Genomic DNA, 15,364 nt, shown 5'->3' on the forward strand with positions numbered 1-15,364 from the left:
TTTCTGCAGGGGAAGGGAAGGGAGGGCAGAGCTGGTCCAGCTCCCGACACAAAGGGGCTTTGTGCAAGTGCTCTGAGCATCTGTCCTTGCTGAGGTGGGGGCAGACCCAGCCAGGGACACACAGGGGGTGACAGCAGCACTCACACGCGCTGGACACAGCTGGACACAGCTGGACACAGCTGGACACAGCTGGCACGTGCAGATCAGACAGGACAAGCAGGAAACCTGGGGCTGTGCTGGTGCTGCTGATGGCAAAAGCACAAATCTGTGGGAAATTAAACCTCAAGAATTCAGGGGACAACACACCAGCTCCTTTTGCAGCTAGAAGATCTGGATGACGTGTTCTGAAGGGTGGAGTTCTTAATGCTTTGGATGATCAGCACTGAAAAGTGCATGGATGGGAAGAACATGTTTTATCCTATGCATCAGCAAACCTTAAGCTGTTGATGCAAAAGGTTGCAAAGTCTGGATTTCCAAAACTCTGTTAGAGCTGGGTGGGTTGGTTTGGTCTCTTTAGTTCTGGCAAGATTTCTGGAACCCATTTCAGTCCCTATTTTTTTTTGCCCCAGAACCAAGTAGCTTCTCTTCCATCTGAAATGTGACACTAGAAATTATCTTCATTTTGCTATTCCAGATCCTCATGGAATTTACACATGGCCAGAGATGGCTGAATCTCTGCCTGCCTGCCCAGCAGTGCTCACTGACTGTGGGTTTCAGAAACAAAAAAAACTTGGAAAGGTCTGTAACTAGAAAACTGCCAATATTTTCAGGTGCAGAACTTGCTTAGAGGCTGGGATAGCTCAAGGGGGATCTCCACAATCCTTGCTGGAACAGGAGGGTTGGGGAGTTTCTCAGGGCCCTTTTCTCTTTGGCCAGAGAAGTCTCCCCATCCTCCTCCTCACTCCTCCAGTTTATCCTAACCTGACCTTCCTCTACAGAAAATGAATATGTAAAAAACCACAGTCTATGGTATGTTTATTTCATTTCCTAGACCAGAAGGCACGTTTCAGTCCTACCATGGAAGAAGAAACAAAACAATCTGGGGACAGAACCGGGAAAAAATATTGTCATGGATTTTATAAGAAGCACCATTACAAAAACCTCTTTTTGGTGTGTGATGTGTGGTGGCAGAATCCTCTGTGTGGGAATGATGCTGTGCTTTTAGGTGGGTACTTCATGCTGCTCCTCCCATGTCCAGAAACACCCCATGAGCTGTGACAGAAGCTGAGATCAAATGGGGTTTAGATACTTTTTTAAAGTATTCCTAATTAAACAGTACCAGTTAATTTTAAATCATTTAACATGCAATTTTCTCAAATATTTATGGCCTAATGTATCATATCCCTTGTCCATATAACCACAAAACTACCCACTATATTTAATATCCATAGTATACTACACATTCCACCAGGATCTCCATCAAGAGCTAATAATTGCTCCTTGAAGCATTTCTGATGATTCAGATCCCGATCCCTGTGTAAGGATGTATGTGAAATAACCTTCAAATCTGCCACAGCCACATCCAATGTATATTAGTTAATTCCACTCCATACTTTCTGCAATAATGTACACAGCTTTTTAGCAGCATGGCTGTTGATTAGCACAAAAGGTCAAAAATCAAATTTGCATGTAGACTAGACTGTTTTAATGCAATTCCTAAATTATTCTCCTGAAAATATGAGGAAGAAGCCTCTCCTCCTGCCCAGATTGTGCATGCTAATGTTAATGCTTTTTCCCCAGCAATAACCGGGTTGGAGTTCTCTGTGCTCAGGGGATCGGAGCCATTTTCTCGTCAGGAGTGTCTTAGCAAATCACAGGATTTATATTCTTAGATTGGAGGTTGACAAAAACTGCTACTTAGCAACCCCTAGCAAGGAAGAAACATTAGCTGGATATTTGAGGAAGCTCTATCTCCTTCAGCTCCAGAGAGCAGCTGCTGCAACAACGCTGAGCGCCTGAACCCGCGGGGCTGGTGGGAGGTGAAGGTGCTCAGTGCTTTCCCAAAATGGGAGCTCACAAAGTGTCTGCATGGCTGGGAGGCAGGAGAAGGGTCAGACATCCCCAGGGAAGCACAGCTGCTTCTCTCCTGAAGCCTTGTGCTGTTGGCTTTGGATGACCAAAAGCCTGAGTTATTGATGTGTGGGCTGATAGCAGTGGCATCCCTGGGAAAGTGAAATATCTGTTACTGCTGTGGGCACTGCACTTCAGGGCACTTCAGGCAGCTACAAGTGCAAACAGACAGTGGGGTTGGGCACTGGCTACAGAATAAACCCCTGGCCTTTCTAAAAGCCCTAGTGAAAGTGCAATTTGGAAAGAATAATTGAGTCCACAATTCTCTCTTTGGGTATGACACAGAGCTTTTAGAGGTAAGGTTCTTCTGTCACAGTTGTACATCTCTAAAGAGTATCAGGAAGAGAAGAAACTTTGAAATAGGGTATCTTTTGTATTTTCCAAAATTACCCTACTCTGTAAATGAATTTGGAGGAACGGGACCACGTGGTTCAAGCAGACCAAAGGGCAAAAGACAAAGGGAATTACAGAGACACAGAGCCAGAGCTGCTCTGCTGCTGAGGATAGCATCGCTGAGAGACTTGGCCAATTTTGCTTCTTTAAAAGTATTCCAAAATTTTCTTTAAGCTAGAAATATGACTCCATCTTACTTCTGTCACACGCAAACTAAATTAAAAACTTCTGCAAGACAAACTTCAGCTGCACACTTAAGCTTTACAATTTACTTTAAGAAGATAAAAGAATATCTTTGTTTTTTTTTAATAGCAACAACATTCCTTTCTGTCTTCTTTTTCATTTGAGGATGCAAATGTGGAATCCAAATTCTTGTCCTGATCAGATTTTTTTTGACAAAAACATTTCAGGGCTAAAGAAGATCTTACTAAGCCATGGCAGCACTTAATATTCAAGGCAATTGTGCCACCTCAGTTGTGCAGCCACACAACCTGGAGTTAATTATGTGCTTTATGCACACACACACCAGTGTTGGTATGATGTGAAGTTAGAGTTCTAAAAACCAGAGAATTTTCTCTTGCCCCGCCCCCTTCCTCATAAAGAACAGCCAGTTCCATTTAAATCAAAGGGACATTTGGGTATTTTAAAGCAATTTGAGAAAGAATGTCACAGTCTGCCCCTCATCTGGGAAATGCCATAAACCTCATCTACCCAGAAGTACCCTGGCACAAGGGTTATTTCATTTGCCTTAAAAGATGTCTGCTGGTCAGACCTGCAGCCACTCAGACCCCAGCCCAGACTGCCAGCACTGACAGGCAGTTCTTCTATTCAGTGATTTCACTGGGGTAATTTCTGCTGCTTTATGCACACCAAGTTTGCCTTTCTCTTGCTGTAGTCCCATGCTGATGGCACATGATGCTGCTTAAGAGGAGAAAGTGTGGCCAGAGGGGTTTATTAGACTCCTCAATACCAGAAAGGTGAGCAAAACCTACCACATGATTCACAGCATGATGCTTGCATTTACAGATCTCACTCTTTTGTTGTCTGTTTTTTAAGTGGAGGGAAAGTATTTACTACAGACAGGTTTCAGCACAAACACTTCCTGAAGGATACCAGGGGCATTAAAGAAACATGATGATGGCTTTTTCCTGCTTGTTATTGCAATGCACTACAGAGCTGCTTGCAAGGCATAACTTCATTGAGATTTTTGAGCTGAGAAACAGTTGAAAGGGCTTCACAGTAGACAAGAACTCCTGGGGGACATTCCAGACTTTTGCAAAGTGGTGCTCTTTAAGCTGATACTCAAACATGCCCTGAGTGTTGGGTATGACACATCCTGCTTAAAATCCAGGCTGACCAAACTTTGCTTTCCTTTTGATTTTTTTTTAATATATATATATTTTTTTAAGCAGTCAGCAATTTAACTTTATTTATAAATAGAAGTAGCAGAAGGGATGACTCCTTTCCTGCATCTAGAGAAAAGGAAAAGGTGGGGGTATCACGCTGAAGTTCTCAATAGATGAAAGGACACATGATTCACTCCTCTCACATGCTCTGCAGCTCCTTTCTGCAAGGAAAGCTTTGTTCTGGCTGTTAGTGCTGGGTGTTTAGCAGGAGCCAAGGTAGCTCCATCCAGCAGAGCCTGATCTGCTTTGTGTGGGTGCTTTTTCATTCCCAAGGTCAGAGGAAGGAGGATGTCACAGGGCTGATCCTCGGGCAGCAGGACCTTATTCTGTCCTTTCTTCCCAGAGAGGAAGGTCTTCAAAGAAGCCTCCAGGAATAAATTCCTTTTTTGGTTTTAGTTTAAAGGGAATTTGTGCAGCAAAAAGTTTTCCAGGGAATGCTCCCTCTTGTGAGGCTGCCCATTTCTGTCCTCAACAGAAAATCCATCAATTGCTTATTTTTACCTTCTCTTTTAAATTCTCCTTGAAATACTAGTCAACAGGGGCGAAATACATCCAGAAAGTAACAGCATCATCATTTACCTGTTTCTTATCTGAATATGTTACTGAATTCTGTTACTGAGGTCTGTATTCTGACCAGAATACAGCTCTTACTCTATGTACTGCATTTTGGGTTCCTTTGCTACCTAATTCCTCTTTTCCCCTGAGTCTCCATTTAAGTTTGCTGCTTGCTTGACCTTCACTGTGGCTACCTGGGCTGGTTTCACTTTCATCTGATTGCCAGGTCACTTTATTATGTTTTTTACTGCAGCTTAGTAGCCCCTTGAATTCTGCTACAGTTCATGTAATTCTCATCATGCGGATCAGCTCCCTGTGGAAATTTTCTTCCTGCCAGCAGCAGTTATTTACTTTCTCTTTCTGCATTTCTCATCGTCACTGAAACACCACCTCTGACAATGTTCAACCTCCTCTAATCCCTTAAAAAAAAAAACAAAAAAGCCCTACTTGTCAGTCATTTATTTATTTATTTCCAACCTACTCTAAATTTAAACAGCATTGCTGTGTCCACAGAGTGAGTGCTGGCTCAGATGCCAGATTTGTTTCCAGGAGCTACGTGACCTGCCCTTATATTTTTCTGAAGAGTCAAGCAGAGAAAAAATTGTTTTCTTTTAGCCTTCACTTTCTTAATCACTGGAGAAGCCCCCAACAGACACAGCATGATGAGAGAAGATTGTTACCTGCTTTCTGAGCTGATGACTCAACACTCTCATTTCTTAGTGCTCGCACAAAAAGGGTTTGGGCAGATTTCAAGAATAGCAGGGAAAACCATTTGCTGCATCTCAAATGTCGTGAGACTATTTGGTGTTGATAAGAGCTCTCTTTCTTCCTCATTAACTGATTGCTTCTCCTTCCTTTAATGCACACAGCTCTGCCTGGGGCTTTCAGAGAGAACCAGGATTGGGTGGAGACCAAGCTCCATTTTCTTCCTTGCTTCAGCACCATGTTAACTAGGTAGGGTCAGAGTTATAATTTCACATATCAGAGAGCACAGGAAACTCTTTTCTTGCTGGTTATCTCCTAGTAATGCTAGGTCAGGTCCTCAGAAAAGGACTCTTCAAGTGATAAATGTAGTTTGTAAGGAGGTTGTGCCAGTCTCCCCTCAGAGTTGGGATAACAGTTCATGAGAAGATGGGTTTGGAAGGACCCTCCAGCATCCTCAAGTCATGTGCTGTTGTACACCTTTGTTTCACCAAATATCTCACTCATACATCCAGTAAAATCCATCTTAGAACTAGTCAGGCTTTCTGTCTTTTCTGCTCTGAGTGAAACACACTGCAGACCTTCCACCTGAATTATCACAAGCTTAACTATCTGGTTGGTACCTATTTTTACATAATGGTCCTTCTGCTATCATTGTCTTTTATCTCTCCTTTCCTTTTCAGTTGTTTGCTCTCTTTGGAATTCAGCCCTGCATTATGTTTATTGAGAAGAATAATAAGCTCTTGGCATTTTCATTAATAGACTAATCAAAGCACACTTCTCTCAAAAGAGGTATCTCCTACCGTGCTGGCTTCTCTGCTCTGTGATGCCTGGGTTTCAATTAACCTCTCCAAACACAGCTATCAGATGGAGCTATCAGCAATCCTCCAGAGAACTGCTGACCAGAGCTGCTTTTCCCTGTGCACTGCCTGATTCTCTCCTTCAGCTAATGGAAATACCAGTCCACTGCCTCAGCTCTTTCTTTTCCAGTTGCTCTCACATCTGGAGCTCCCAGATTACAGCTCCATTACTCTGCTGGTCTCCAGCACCATAGTCTTTTATTTCACACTGTTTCACAATTATCTTAGGTGTTAGATTAAAAGGTGTAAAATTAACTGTACCAGGATTATTTGTGGGTTTTTAAAATTAAAGAAAACTGAGGTTTTTTTTCCATTACTGTTCCTGTAAGAGGTATAGAAAGCAAGATCAGAGTTGTTATTAAATTCTTAGCCTTGATAAAAGAACCATGTTCACACTTGATGGTTGCCCAGTGCAAATTTCTGCAAAACCAAGATGAAGACTAAATCAAATGAGGAAGATTCTTTGTGAAGAGAGGTTCAATTTAAAAACAGGACAGAGTTTGTTGAAAAAAATAAATGTCATTCCAAACTTTCCTTTCACTGTGTTCAATTCATGATTGGACCTAGAATCACCTACCTGAAGTGCATGGAAATGGCAGCATCAGGGTGCCACCATATGGAGCTGCCAGAACAAAGGTCTGCTAAAAATACTGGAAGTGGTTTTGAAAATTGATGCCAATTCTTGGAATTTCAGGCACTTAAGTGCATTCAAAACCCTGATTAGATGAATGGAAATTTCACTCTGAAGGGCTGAGCATTCAGATATGCAATGGCTCCATCTCGTCGGGAATCTAGGCCAAATTGCTTTTGAAAATCTCAGTAGGGTGCTTATTTGCATTTTTGGCATCAGAATACTTCTGAAAATATGGTGGCAAGGCTGCCATCCATCAAACACTTCAGCAGGTGCTGAGATTTTATGCAAGCACTTGGCTGAGTTTCTGTATTCACACACTTAAAATTTACCATGTGCCTGGCTGCCTGGAGGATCAGAGACCACCTCTGCAGGTTTTGGGCCCTCAAGGTTATATATTTGAAAACTCTGGATTTGCCTAGTCTGCAAACAAACCATAAGCTGACACACTGCACGCATTCCTCCACCTCTTCACTGAAACTTTCAAAGCACTCCATATAAGTTAGGAAATATTGAATAGAGGGGATTATGGAAAAGCCATTTCCAAATGATAAAATTGCATTCAAGTTTGTTATCTGCTGGCCCCCCTTCACATATGTTATGACTGCATATTTATTTTTCTACTACTACTACTAGAGAGAGTGTGGCAAGAAAATCCATCTTTTTTTGTCCCCCCCTTCAGATACTGTCAGCAGCATTATCTTTAAGGTGCTGGATATCACATTGCTTATAAAATAGCACAAATATAGGGGTTGATAAGCCTCCAGGTGCAGGACTTAAAGGACAAGATTTTTTTTCCTGTAACTGTCCTCTACCCTTTCCCTGCTTTTGCTGGGAAAACAGGGCAAGCACAGCTCGTGTCCAGTGTGATGGAGAGGTTCCATTTCACCAACCTCCTTGGCCTCTGGCAGAGGGAGGAGGAGCAGCCCCAAGTGATGAATCAAGTGATGGCTGAGCTGGAGACCATCCCTGCCTGCAGGAAGCCTCTTGGGAGGGTGCAGACCTAGTCAGGTTTTATTTCTAACACCTATTTTGGCCTTTAGAAGAAGGGAGCCAGGGAAGGAAGGGCTGGGCCAGAGCTCTGCACTGTAATGTGCTCTGTAACTCATTTTTCCAATGTGCAGCCCTGAAGTAGTTTTTAAATCGTCCTTCAGTGCTTTATCAGAGGAGGTGCTGATCACCTGCAAGGATGACTTTTATAGAACCAGCATGACTCATCTGTGGGCATATTTTTAAAACCTCTTCTTTTCCCCCAAACCTCCCCAAATCAGTCTGGGAAAATGATTGCAATTATTCAGATTGTGCTACTTTAAGTTATCTAACCTCAGAAGCCACCTGCTGCAAAACAGGCCCAATCCAGCTACAGCTGGGCAGAGGAGGGAAGGAAAGGTTTCCTTTCCTGCTTCCATCCATGACTTGCTCCTTGTCTCTGAATAACCCATGCTTTGCTTTCCCTTTGTGAGAGGAGGGCAGTGATGCCAGCAGGGCTGGGACTGGAGTCATTAAAGGCCTGATAGCACATCAATAAGCTGCAATCAGAAAGTACCATATGATTATTCTTCCTCGAGGCTGTCAGGTTTTATGAAGGGGGAAAGAGGGAGCTCAGGTACATGTAAATTTTAAGCATTTCATTCTAGGGGAAAAAAAAAAGTCCCTCCACAGCCCTTGCATTTAAATACAGTCCAATTTTGATGATCCAACTAAAAACTCTTGGTTTTCCCAAAGCCAGTCCCTTGCCATTTGTTTGCAGTCCTGCAAAGCTCCTAAGCTCTGCAGAATTAAAGCTTCACAGCAGCTTGCTTTAGGGAAGAGAAGCAGCAGCCTGCAACTGCAGGAGGTGGCTGCCAGACTTTGAAGTCTGGGCTGGAGATAAGGGGAAACGACATTGCAAAGAAACTGTGTTATTAAAAGACATTCTCCTTTTGATTCAAGTTCTCTGGTATTAAACTTCAGCAGGCCCACATTTCAAGGCTGACTAAAGGGTCTTGAGTTATTGGTACATATTTCAGTGATAGGTTTTTCTCCAGGGCACAATATTTTCAGTACATCGCACGTCGGGCGCAGGCTCTCACTCTCTTGTCTGTATCTTGTCAGGCAGTAATCATAAACCTGACCTCCCTGGAAAGCTTTTTGGAGAGGCTTCAGGCCACCCAAGACAGGTTTTCAGTCTCTTAAGGGTAGAACTGGGCAGGACAAAGGTCCCTGCTGGGGCATTTAAGTGACAAGCTTTAAATCTCTCAATGAAACACGTATTTTTTGTTTATTGAGCACAAGGTAAAAATGCTTTTTTACAAGCATAAAGACAGAAAATCTCTACCAGCTACACTGCATTAATTCAGAATTCATCTATTTTTCTTTGTTCTGCCACCCAGCTGTAAATATATCTTTATTCTCTGTGTGCAAATGGAGGCTCGTTTGCCTTAAAACTGGAATATTTCAGTAAAGTTAAGGCACCACAGTGTGAAGGCACAAGACTGCAGGCAAGAACTTGCAGAATAACTTCACCAGGGAGTGATTAATGGGCTTTATCTTTCCTGGTGACACCAGCACACATGGCACAGGCTTCTCCTATGCCAGTAGGGGCTGGTTCCTCTCACATCCCAGCTGCATCGAGCACAGAGCATCGCTGCCCATGGCTGGGGCTGCACTCCTGAGTCACCCAGGGAAAGGGGCAGAGGGAGATCCTCGCCTCCTCATCCTCCTGCCCCCTCCTCCCCTCACTGGGGTCCACAGAGGATGAGCCCTCTGCAGGACTGGGCTGTCCTGCTGAGATCCAGCAGCTCTCAGTGGCCGCTCCAGAGGCAGCCCTGTTGCAGACATCTTTTATGAAAAATCCTTTCCTTAGGATTTTTCCTCTTGAGAAGCTGAGAGGCCTCAAGAACAAAATGTAAACATTGATTATCTGCTGCTGTGGAATGCAACAGGTGGATCTGTGATTGGCCCATGTTGATTGTTTCTAATTAATGGCCAATCACAGCCCAGCTGGCTCGGACAGAGAGTCCAATACAGAGCCTTTGTTATCATTCCTTCCTATTCTATTCTTAGCTAACCTTCTGAAGAAATCCTTTCTTCTATTCTTTTAGTATAGTTTTAATGTAATATATATAATAAAATAATGAATCAAGCCTTCTGAAACATAAAGTCAAATCCTCATCTCTTCCCTCATCCTGAGACCCCTGTGAATGCCCTAACCCAGCCCCGTGTCCCTGGGGTCAGAGCCACAGCACCCAGGCTGGCCCCATGTAATTCTCACTCCTCACCAACATTTCTGAGAGAGATCTCGTTTCTTTTCCTTGAAGGAAACTGAGCTGGCCAAGTTCTAATTGAGCATTGGACAAATAAAAATTTAAAATAATTCCTCTGAGGTCATTCTGACTTTACACTGGAAAAACTGAAATAAGACTTTATGAGCAAGGGAGGCATTTAAACTGTGTGAGTTAGAAAGGGCTAAAGATGCCAAATGTTTATTATCACATACTGAATAAGTTGTATAAAGTCTAAAAGACACTGAATTTACAATAGTACAACTCACAAGGATCCCAAAGACATTTCAGTTACAAACTCTTCTGTGTAAATGTCTTCCTGTAACTAGATAAATAAAGTCCTAAGATATGGCACAGGGAACCTCAACTGAGGCCTTTTTAAGTCAGTATTTTTTCACAGACCCTAGGAAAACAAAGATGCTGTGATGTTTCAGTTAGCCTGAACAATTAATATAGGTGGAGGAAAAACCCTGAAGAAAATCTTTCCAAGGTTTATGATTTCAATGTCACCATATTTGTACATCATAAATCAAGATGAAAGGCTGTAAAAAATAAAAAATCTATTTTCATTTAAAATCAAATTAGGATTTGTTTTTTTTTTTTTTAAAGCCACATTTCTCTTTAGGGGGGATTTTCCACAAAAGATCAGCTTTGGGAGAATTACTATGGTTTGCCAACTGCCCACTTTTGTAGCTGCACATTTCATCTGCCAATAGAGCTGGTGAAACACTTCAGGTGATAAAAATTAAAACCACACCACACAATGGGCACTTTTCACTGGCATGTACCAATATCAGTGTAACTAATTGGAAATTTTAACTTATTGCCCAAAGCAGTGAAATTTGCAGCCTGGTTGGGCTGTCAGAGCAGCCCCTTAGGGGTGACAGGCCAATGTCCTGGTCCCTGTCCCAGTGGGTGCTGCCCAGCCAGTTCTCCAGGAGAATTACTCCATGGAAGCACTGGGAACATCCTCCCCTTCCTGACCAGTCCCTCTGCTGCCTGGTTTGATGCAGGATCTGTGCTTTGCCCATTCTGCCCTTAATACCCTTAATCTCTGGGCTCTGTCTATTCTGGATTCATTGAAGGAGATTATGTGTCAGAAATTATGGTGATAGAAAATTTCTGACAGGTTAACTCTTGAAGTCAGAGCAGAAATTTACAGGTTAGTTTTGTTTTTTTTTTTTTTTTTATCAATGCTGATGCACAACTTAAAAATACCCAAAAGATTTCATAAAGTTTGGACCAACAATATTCAACTTAATGGTTGCACAAGCACAGGGAAAACAGGCTGGGATTGAGCATAACAACTTTCTTTAGAGATTCAAAAGAAGATTCCTGTATCCTTTATCTAGTGCTGGGATACAGATAAATAATTTTAACTTCAAATACCTGAATGTGTAGGGTAACTTGAGGAAATGCAGATCTGCTTCTTGAATCTCAGGGCAGCATCTTTTTCTCTTGTACAGCTGAGCCTAAATGCTGATGTTTTAAGTTTTACCACCTATGTTCTCATATTAGACTGCTGCCTGTCTGGGTACAGATGGAAGAGACAATTTCTTGAGGGAAAAGACAACTGCTCCATAAATTCTAATGCTTATATTGTCCAATTCCTTGTAATGAGCAATGGATTTGGGAAGAGGTTCCAAAAACTGTGGTTTGCATTCTCTTTAAGCAGCTGAACGCTTTGGAATAGACCTACCAGAGCACAGCAATGTGACAGGAATTAAATACCAGTTTCTCCCAGTTTGTCCTTAAATAGTGATGCTGATGGCTGCTCACAGGAGTCTGCTCAAGGATCCGAGCTTTGTGTCTCTCTTACTGCACTAAGAGCTGCTGAAACATTTCCAGGTGTTTGGGGAAGGGGCAGGGCGAGGCAATGCTGTGACTAACCTGGCAGGGTACCACAGTGAGGCACTGCTGCAGCTACCTGGAATTTTAGAATTTTAGCCTCCCTTCTAACACTAAGGACAGATTACCAAGTATTTTCCCTCAGCTTCTTTTTATAGTTTACACTAGAAATTGTCAGCCTTGGTTTTATGCTCTCTTATGCTGAATGATGGGGAGAAGGAAGGGTTTGCCAAAGGAAAAGGATAGTAAAAGCAGGGAAAATGAGCTAGATACTTCCAGCTACAGTAAAAGCATCTCAGCTTTATTGTTGTCCTCTTGTAAGGTTTTACATGCTGCTTTAAATGATGATACATTAGCCTTGGGAGAAAATACTAAAAAGCATTCACGTATGACACGGAATATCTCAGACAGCTAAAGAATAAAATATGGAGCCTTTATTCTTTACAACCCAAGCCTTCCTTTACTAAATATAAACATTTACTGCATTAAAATGTATAGGCTTAAGAACAAATTTTCCAGAGGATTTTTTTCCCATTGTGAAGTATGTTATATCCACAATAATACAGTGTAATGGCTGAAGCAAAGATGAGGTGGCAGTGCTCATTGTGTGAAAGATGAGTAATAAAATCATCAGCGTACAAATGATTTTTTAATTAGGTTTTAATCTGTGTATTTAGAGAAGTTATTTCTGTGTGAATTCCACACTGATAATTTTTATCTCGGTACCACAGCTGCAGTCACTAATGGCTGATGCCATGGACATCCTTGAAGGAAGAAGTGAAGAACATGTGTGGACTAAAATTGAGAAGGTAAAAAGCAGCAGCAAAGGGCAGGAGACTATATTACTCCTTGGGGAGTAAAATTCCACCTGAGTCGTATCTATTTGAAAGATTAAAAAAAATCTAAGTGCTATTTGAAACCTGACTGCACCCCCTGAACTCTGCTAGTGCTCAGGCACTGGCCACAAACACAAGTTTATTGCTTGATTTAGCCCCTATGCTTGAACTTTGTCCATGCTAATGGTCTCATGGGATTGTCTAACTCAAGAAAACAAAAAAGACAAAAAACCCAACCTGAATAGCTTCTTTTTGGCTGATAATTAGAATTCTCTTCTATCTTTGTCACAAGTGGTACTGTGCTAATTGGATGTGGGGGGGAAGTTGTTAGGGAATGAAATTCAGCCCAACAAATTAGGTCTCTTAGTGGAGCTCAAATGAGGCTTTGGTGATGTGAGAGGTAAAAGACATGTAACTGCTTTTCTGGAGCCCCTGCACAGCAACTGGTCAATTTAATTCTGAAAGGATTTGTAAAATGCAGGGAGCCTTGTGCTGCCTCTCAGCACAGATGAGTCTGACCCGGCAGAATGAGCAATAGGTCGGGCTGGGGTGTAAGAGGAGTGTTTTACATTTCTACAAAGTCTCTCAGAGCAGAGCAAATCGCAGCTCGACATTCAGCACCGCAGACACTCAGCCCCTTGCGAGGAAAAGGACAGAACGTGTCACCAGAGAGGGAAAATGTTATTAATGGTTCTTGCAGCTCCCTCGGGCCCCAGAGGGATGCACGGTCACTCTGCATTGTGGATGCAGTGACAGGCTGGGGAATGGATGTGGGTTTGGATTTCTGCACTGGCAGGACTTGGAACTGCCCTTCCTTGGGCTTGGGGTTTGCAGACAGATCTCAGGTAAGGCACTGAGAACCCCAAACCCTGCCTGCACAGCCTCTGTACCCAGGATGAGCAAACGAGACAGAGATGTCTGAAAGACACCACGGGGATGGAGGGTCAAGGTGTTTTCAATGTGGTTATATTCATTCTATTCCTAAGTTATTTGAATTACAATTTCAGAAGGCATCTATCTCTCCTTAGAGAAAGCCTGAGTAGGTGTGTATTGCCTCAGTCAGCTGTCAGATCAGTGGCTTTTAATAAAGTTTTACAAGAACAGAATGTTTTCAGAAACTAATCAAATCTTAAATGCCCCAAATTATAGACAGACTGGGTTCCATCTCTTTCAAAAGCTTGTGAGGCAAAACAAAGGACAAATATTCCTATTTTTTTGCCATTGCACCAGGATAGTCTCTAAATTTCTCCCACCTGCCTACAGATCATGAGAACCTTTTGCAACACAAATGCTGCATGACATAAATTATATATACTTATACAATTACATATATTTTCCTGCCTTACATAATAAACATTGTTAGCTAGATAAGTGTAAATGACATAGCTACAAATTGCCTATTCCCTGTACTTCTCTATTACTTAACTTTCCCATTTTACACAGTAGACTTAAATATCAAAGACAGATTTTCAAAGTTTTTCCCAAAGTCAGCATTTTAACCCACAGTGAGGTGTTTGAATAACCAGCCTGATTTTCACAACTCTGAATGACCACAGGTTGTTGGGAATGGATAGAACAGAAATAGCTAAATATTTATTAAAGGTTCCTCAAAATTTTGTTTATTCCTATATTTTTTAACACAGAGTGACTAATATCTCACTGCAAATTCAGTAAAACAAAGTATTTTCTTTGGTGTATTTGTCTGTATGTGCATCCTTTATATACCTCTGGATAATTTTGCTTTCTGTATAATTTTAACAAAAATCAAGCTAACATCTACAAACGGACTGGTATCCCATATTATGCCACATAAATCTGTGCATAACTCAATATTTGGGATTGAAATTTACTGAATGCATTAAAACCTGCTCCCTGCCATTACAAAATTTGGTGCTTCAAAATTCGTTTGCATTCTGAGCATATGTTTGCATTTAATTTCTGACAACTCACATAACTATTTGATTTGAAGCATCTTGTTCCAGGCAGAACTCACTGTTTGTTTCATAACACTAAAATATTTTTCTGCATTATGTCAGAACAAAGAAATGAAAAGCATCATCAACTTTACTTTTTTCAAAAAAAAATATGCATTTCAGCACATTCAGCATGTTCTTAGGAAAAAATTCTGTTTAAACAGAAGAGACAGGAGAACACTCAGGGAGCTCGGAGGAGAGGGGCTTGTTGGATTTTTTTGGTGGTTTGTGGTTGTTGTTTTTTAAATCAGCTCTAATTAAGAATTTTACATTAGGTTAAAGGTCTCTAACACATTACCAAGGAGGAGGATTAAATCCGATTAAAATTTTCTGTGGTGTGGATTACCACATCACTTGAGCTAGAACCATTTCCAAAAGTTCAGAATCTCTCAGCTCACTCATCACATGACACTGATTGTAGGAGCCTACAAAGAACCTTCACACATATTTAGTTTCAAGGTAGTTCTTTGTATTTTTGCTATTGAATTAATTTACATATATTGGAAAGCAAAAAACAGAACATAAAGGAGTTTGTACAATCAGCTATAAATGCAAAGCTCTGGAAAGCTGACAGCTATGCTCCCACCAGTGAAGTTTGACTTTTGCAATAGAAACAGCTGTTGCACCTAATGAAAGCACTCAACAGTTTTCTCTAATGCAGCAGGGTTATAGCAGTGCCTATTTTCCAAATGGTTAAAGGGTCTGTCAGAATTGCCATTACAAACCATTGTTTTCAGGGTTTTATATTCCAGAGTCAGCCATAAAAAATTCACTCAGGCTGAAATCTGACATCAAAGGGCACAAAGCCTGACACCCAAACACTTCTC

The 15,364-nt window shown here is 41.7% G+C and overlaps 1 non-coding gene across 4 annotated transcripts in view; it reads left to right on the top strand.

Annotated features, from left to right (window-relative positions):
- LOC129124501 (uncharacterized) overlaps positions 1-14,430 on the top strand; it is a 28,172-nt gene extending 13,742 nt beyond the window's left edge. The window contains exons 3-4 of one of the 4 annotated variants that reach the window (XR_013183699.1): positions 992-1,165; positions 12,460-14,430. This is a non-coding gene — a transcript (uncharacterized LOC129124501). Of the gene's footprint in view, positions 1-991; positions 1,659-5,809; positions 10,332-12,459 lie in introns of those variants that run through there. The other 3 variants (XR_013183700.1, XR_013183701.1, XR_013183698.1) reach the window with 3 other exon arrangements.
- The last annotated feature ends 934 nt before the right edge of the window (positions 14,431-15,364 follow it).

The sequence above is a fragment of the Agelaius phoeniceus genome, chromosome 10 (genome assembly GCF_051311805.1).
Source record: "Agelaius phoeniceus isolate bAgePho1 chromosome 10, bAgePho1.hap1, whole genome shotgun sequence".
Classification (NCBI taxonomy): Eukaryota; Metazoa; Chordata; class Aves; order Passeriformes; family Icteridae; genus Agelaius; species Agelaius phoeniceus.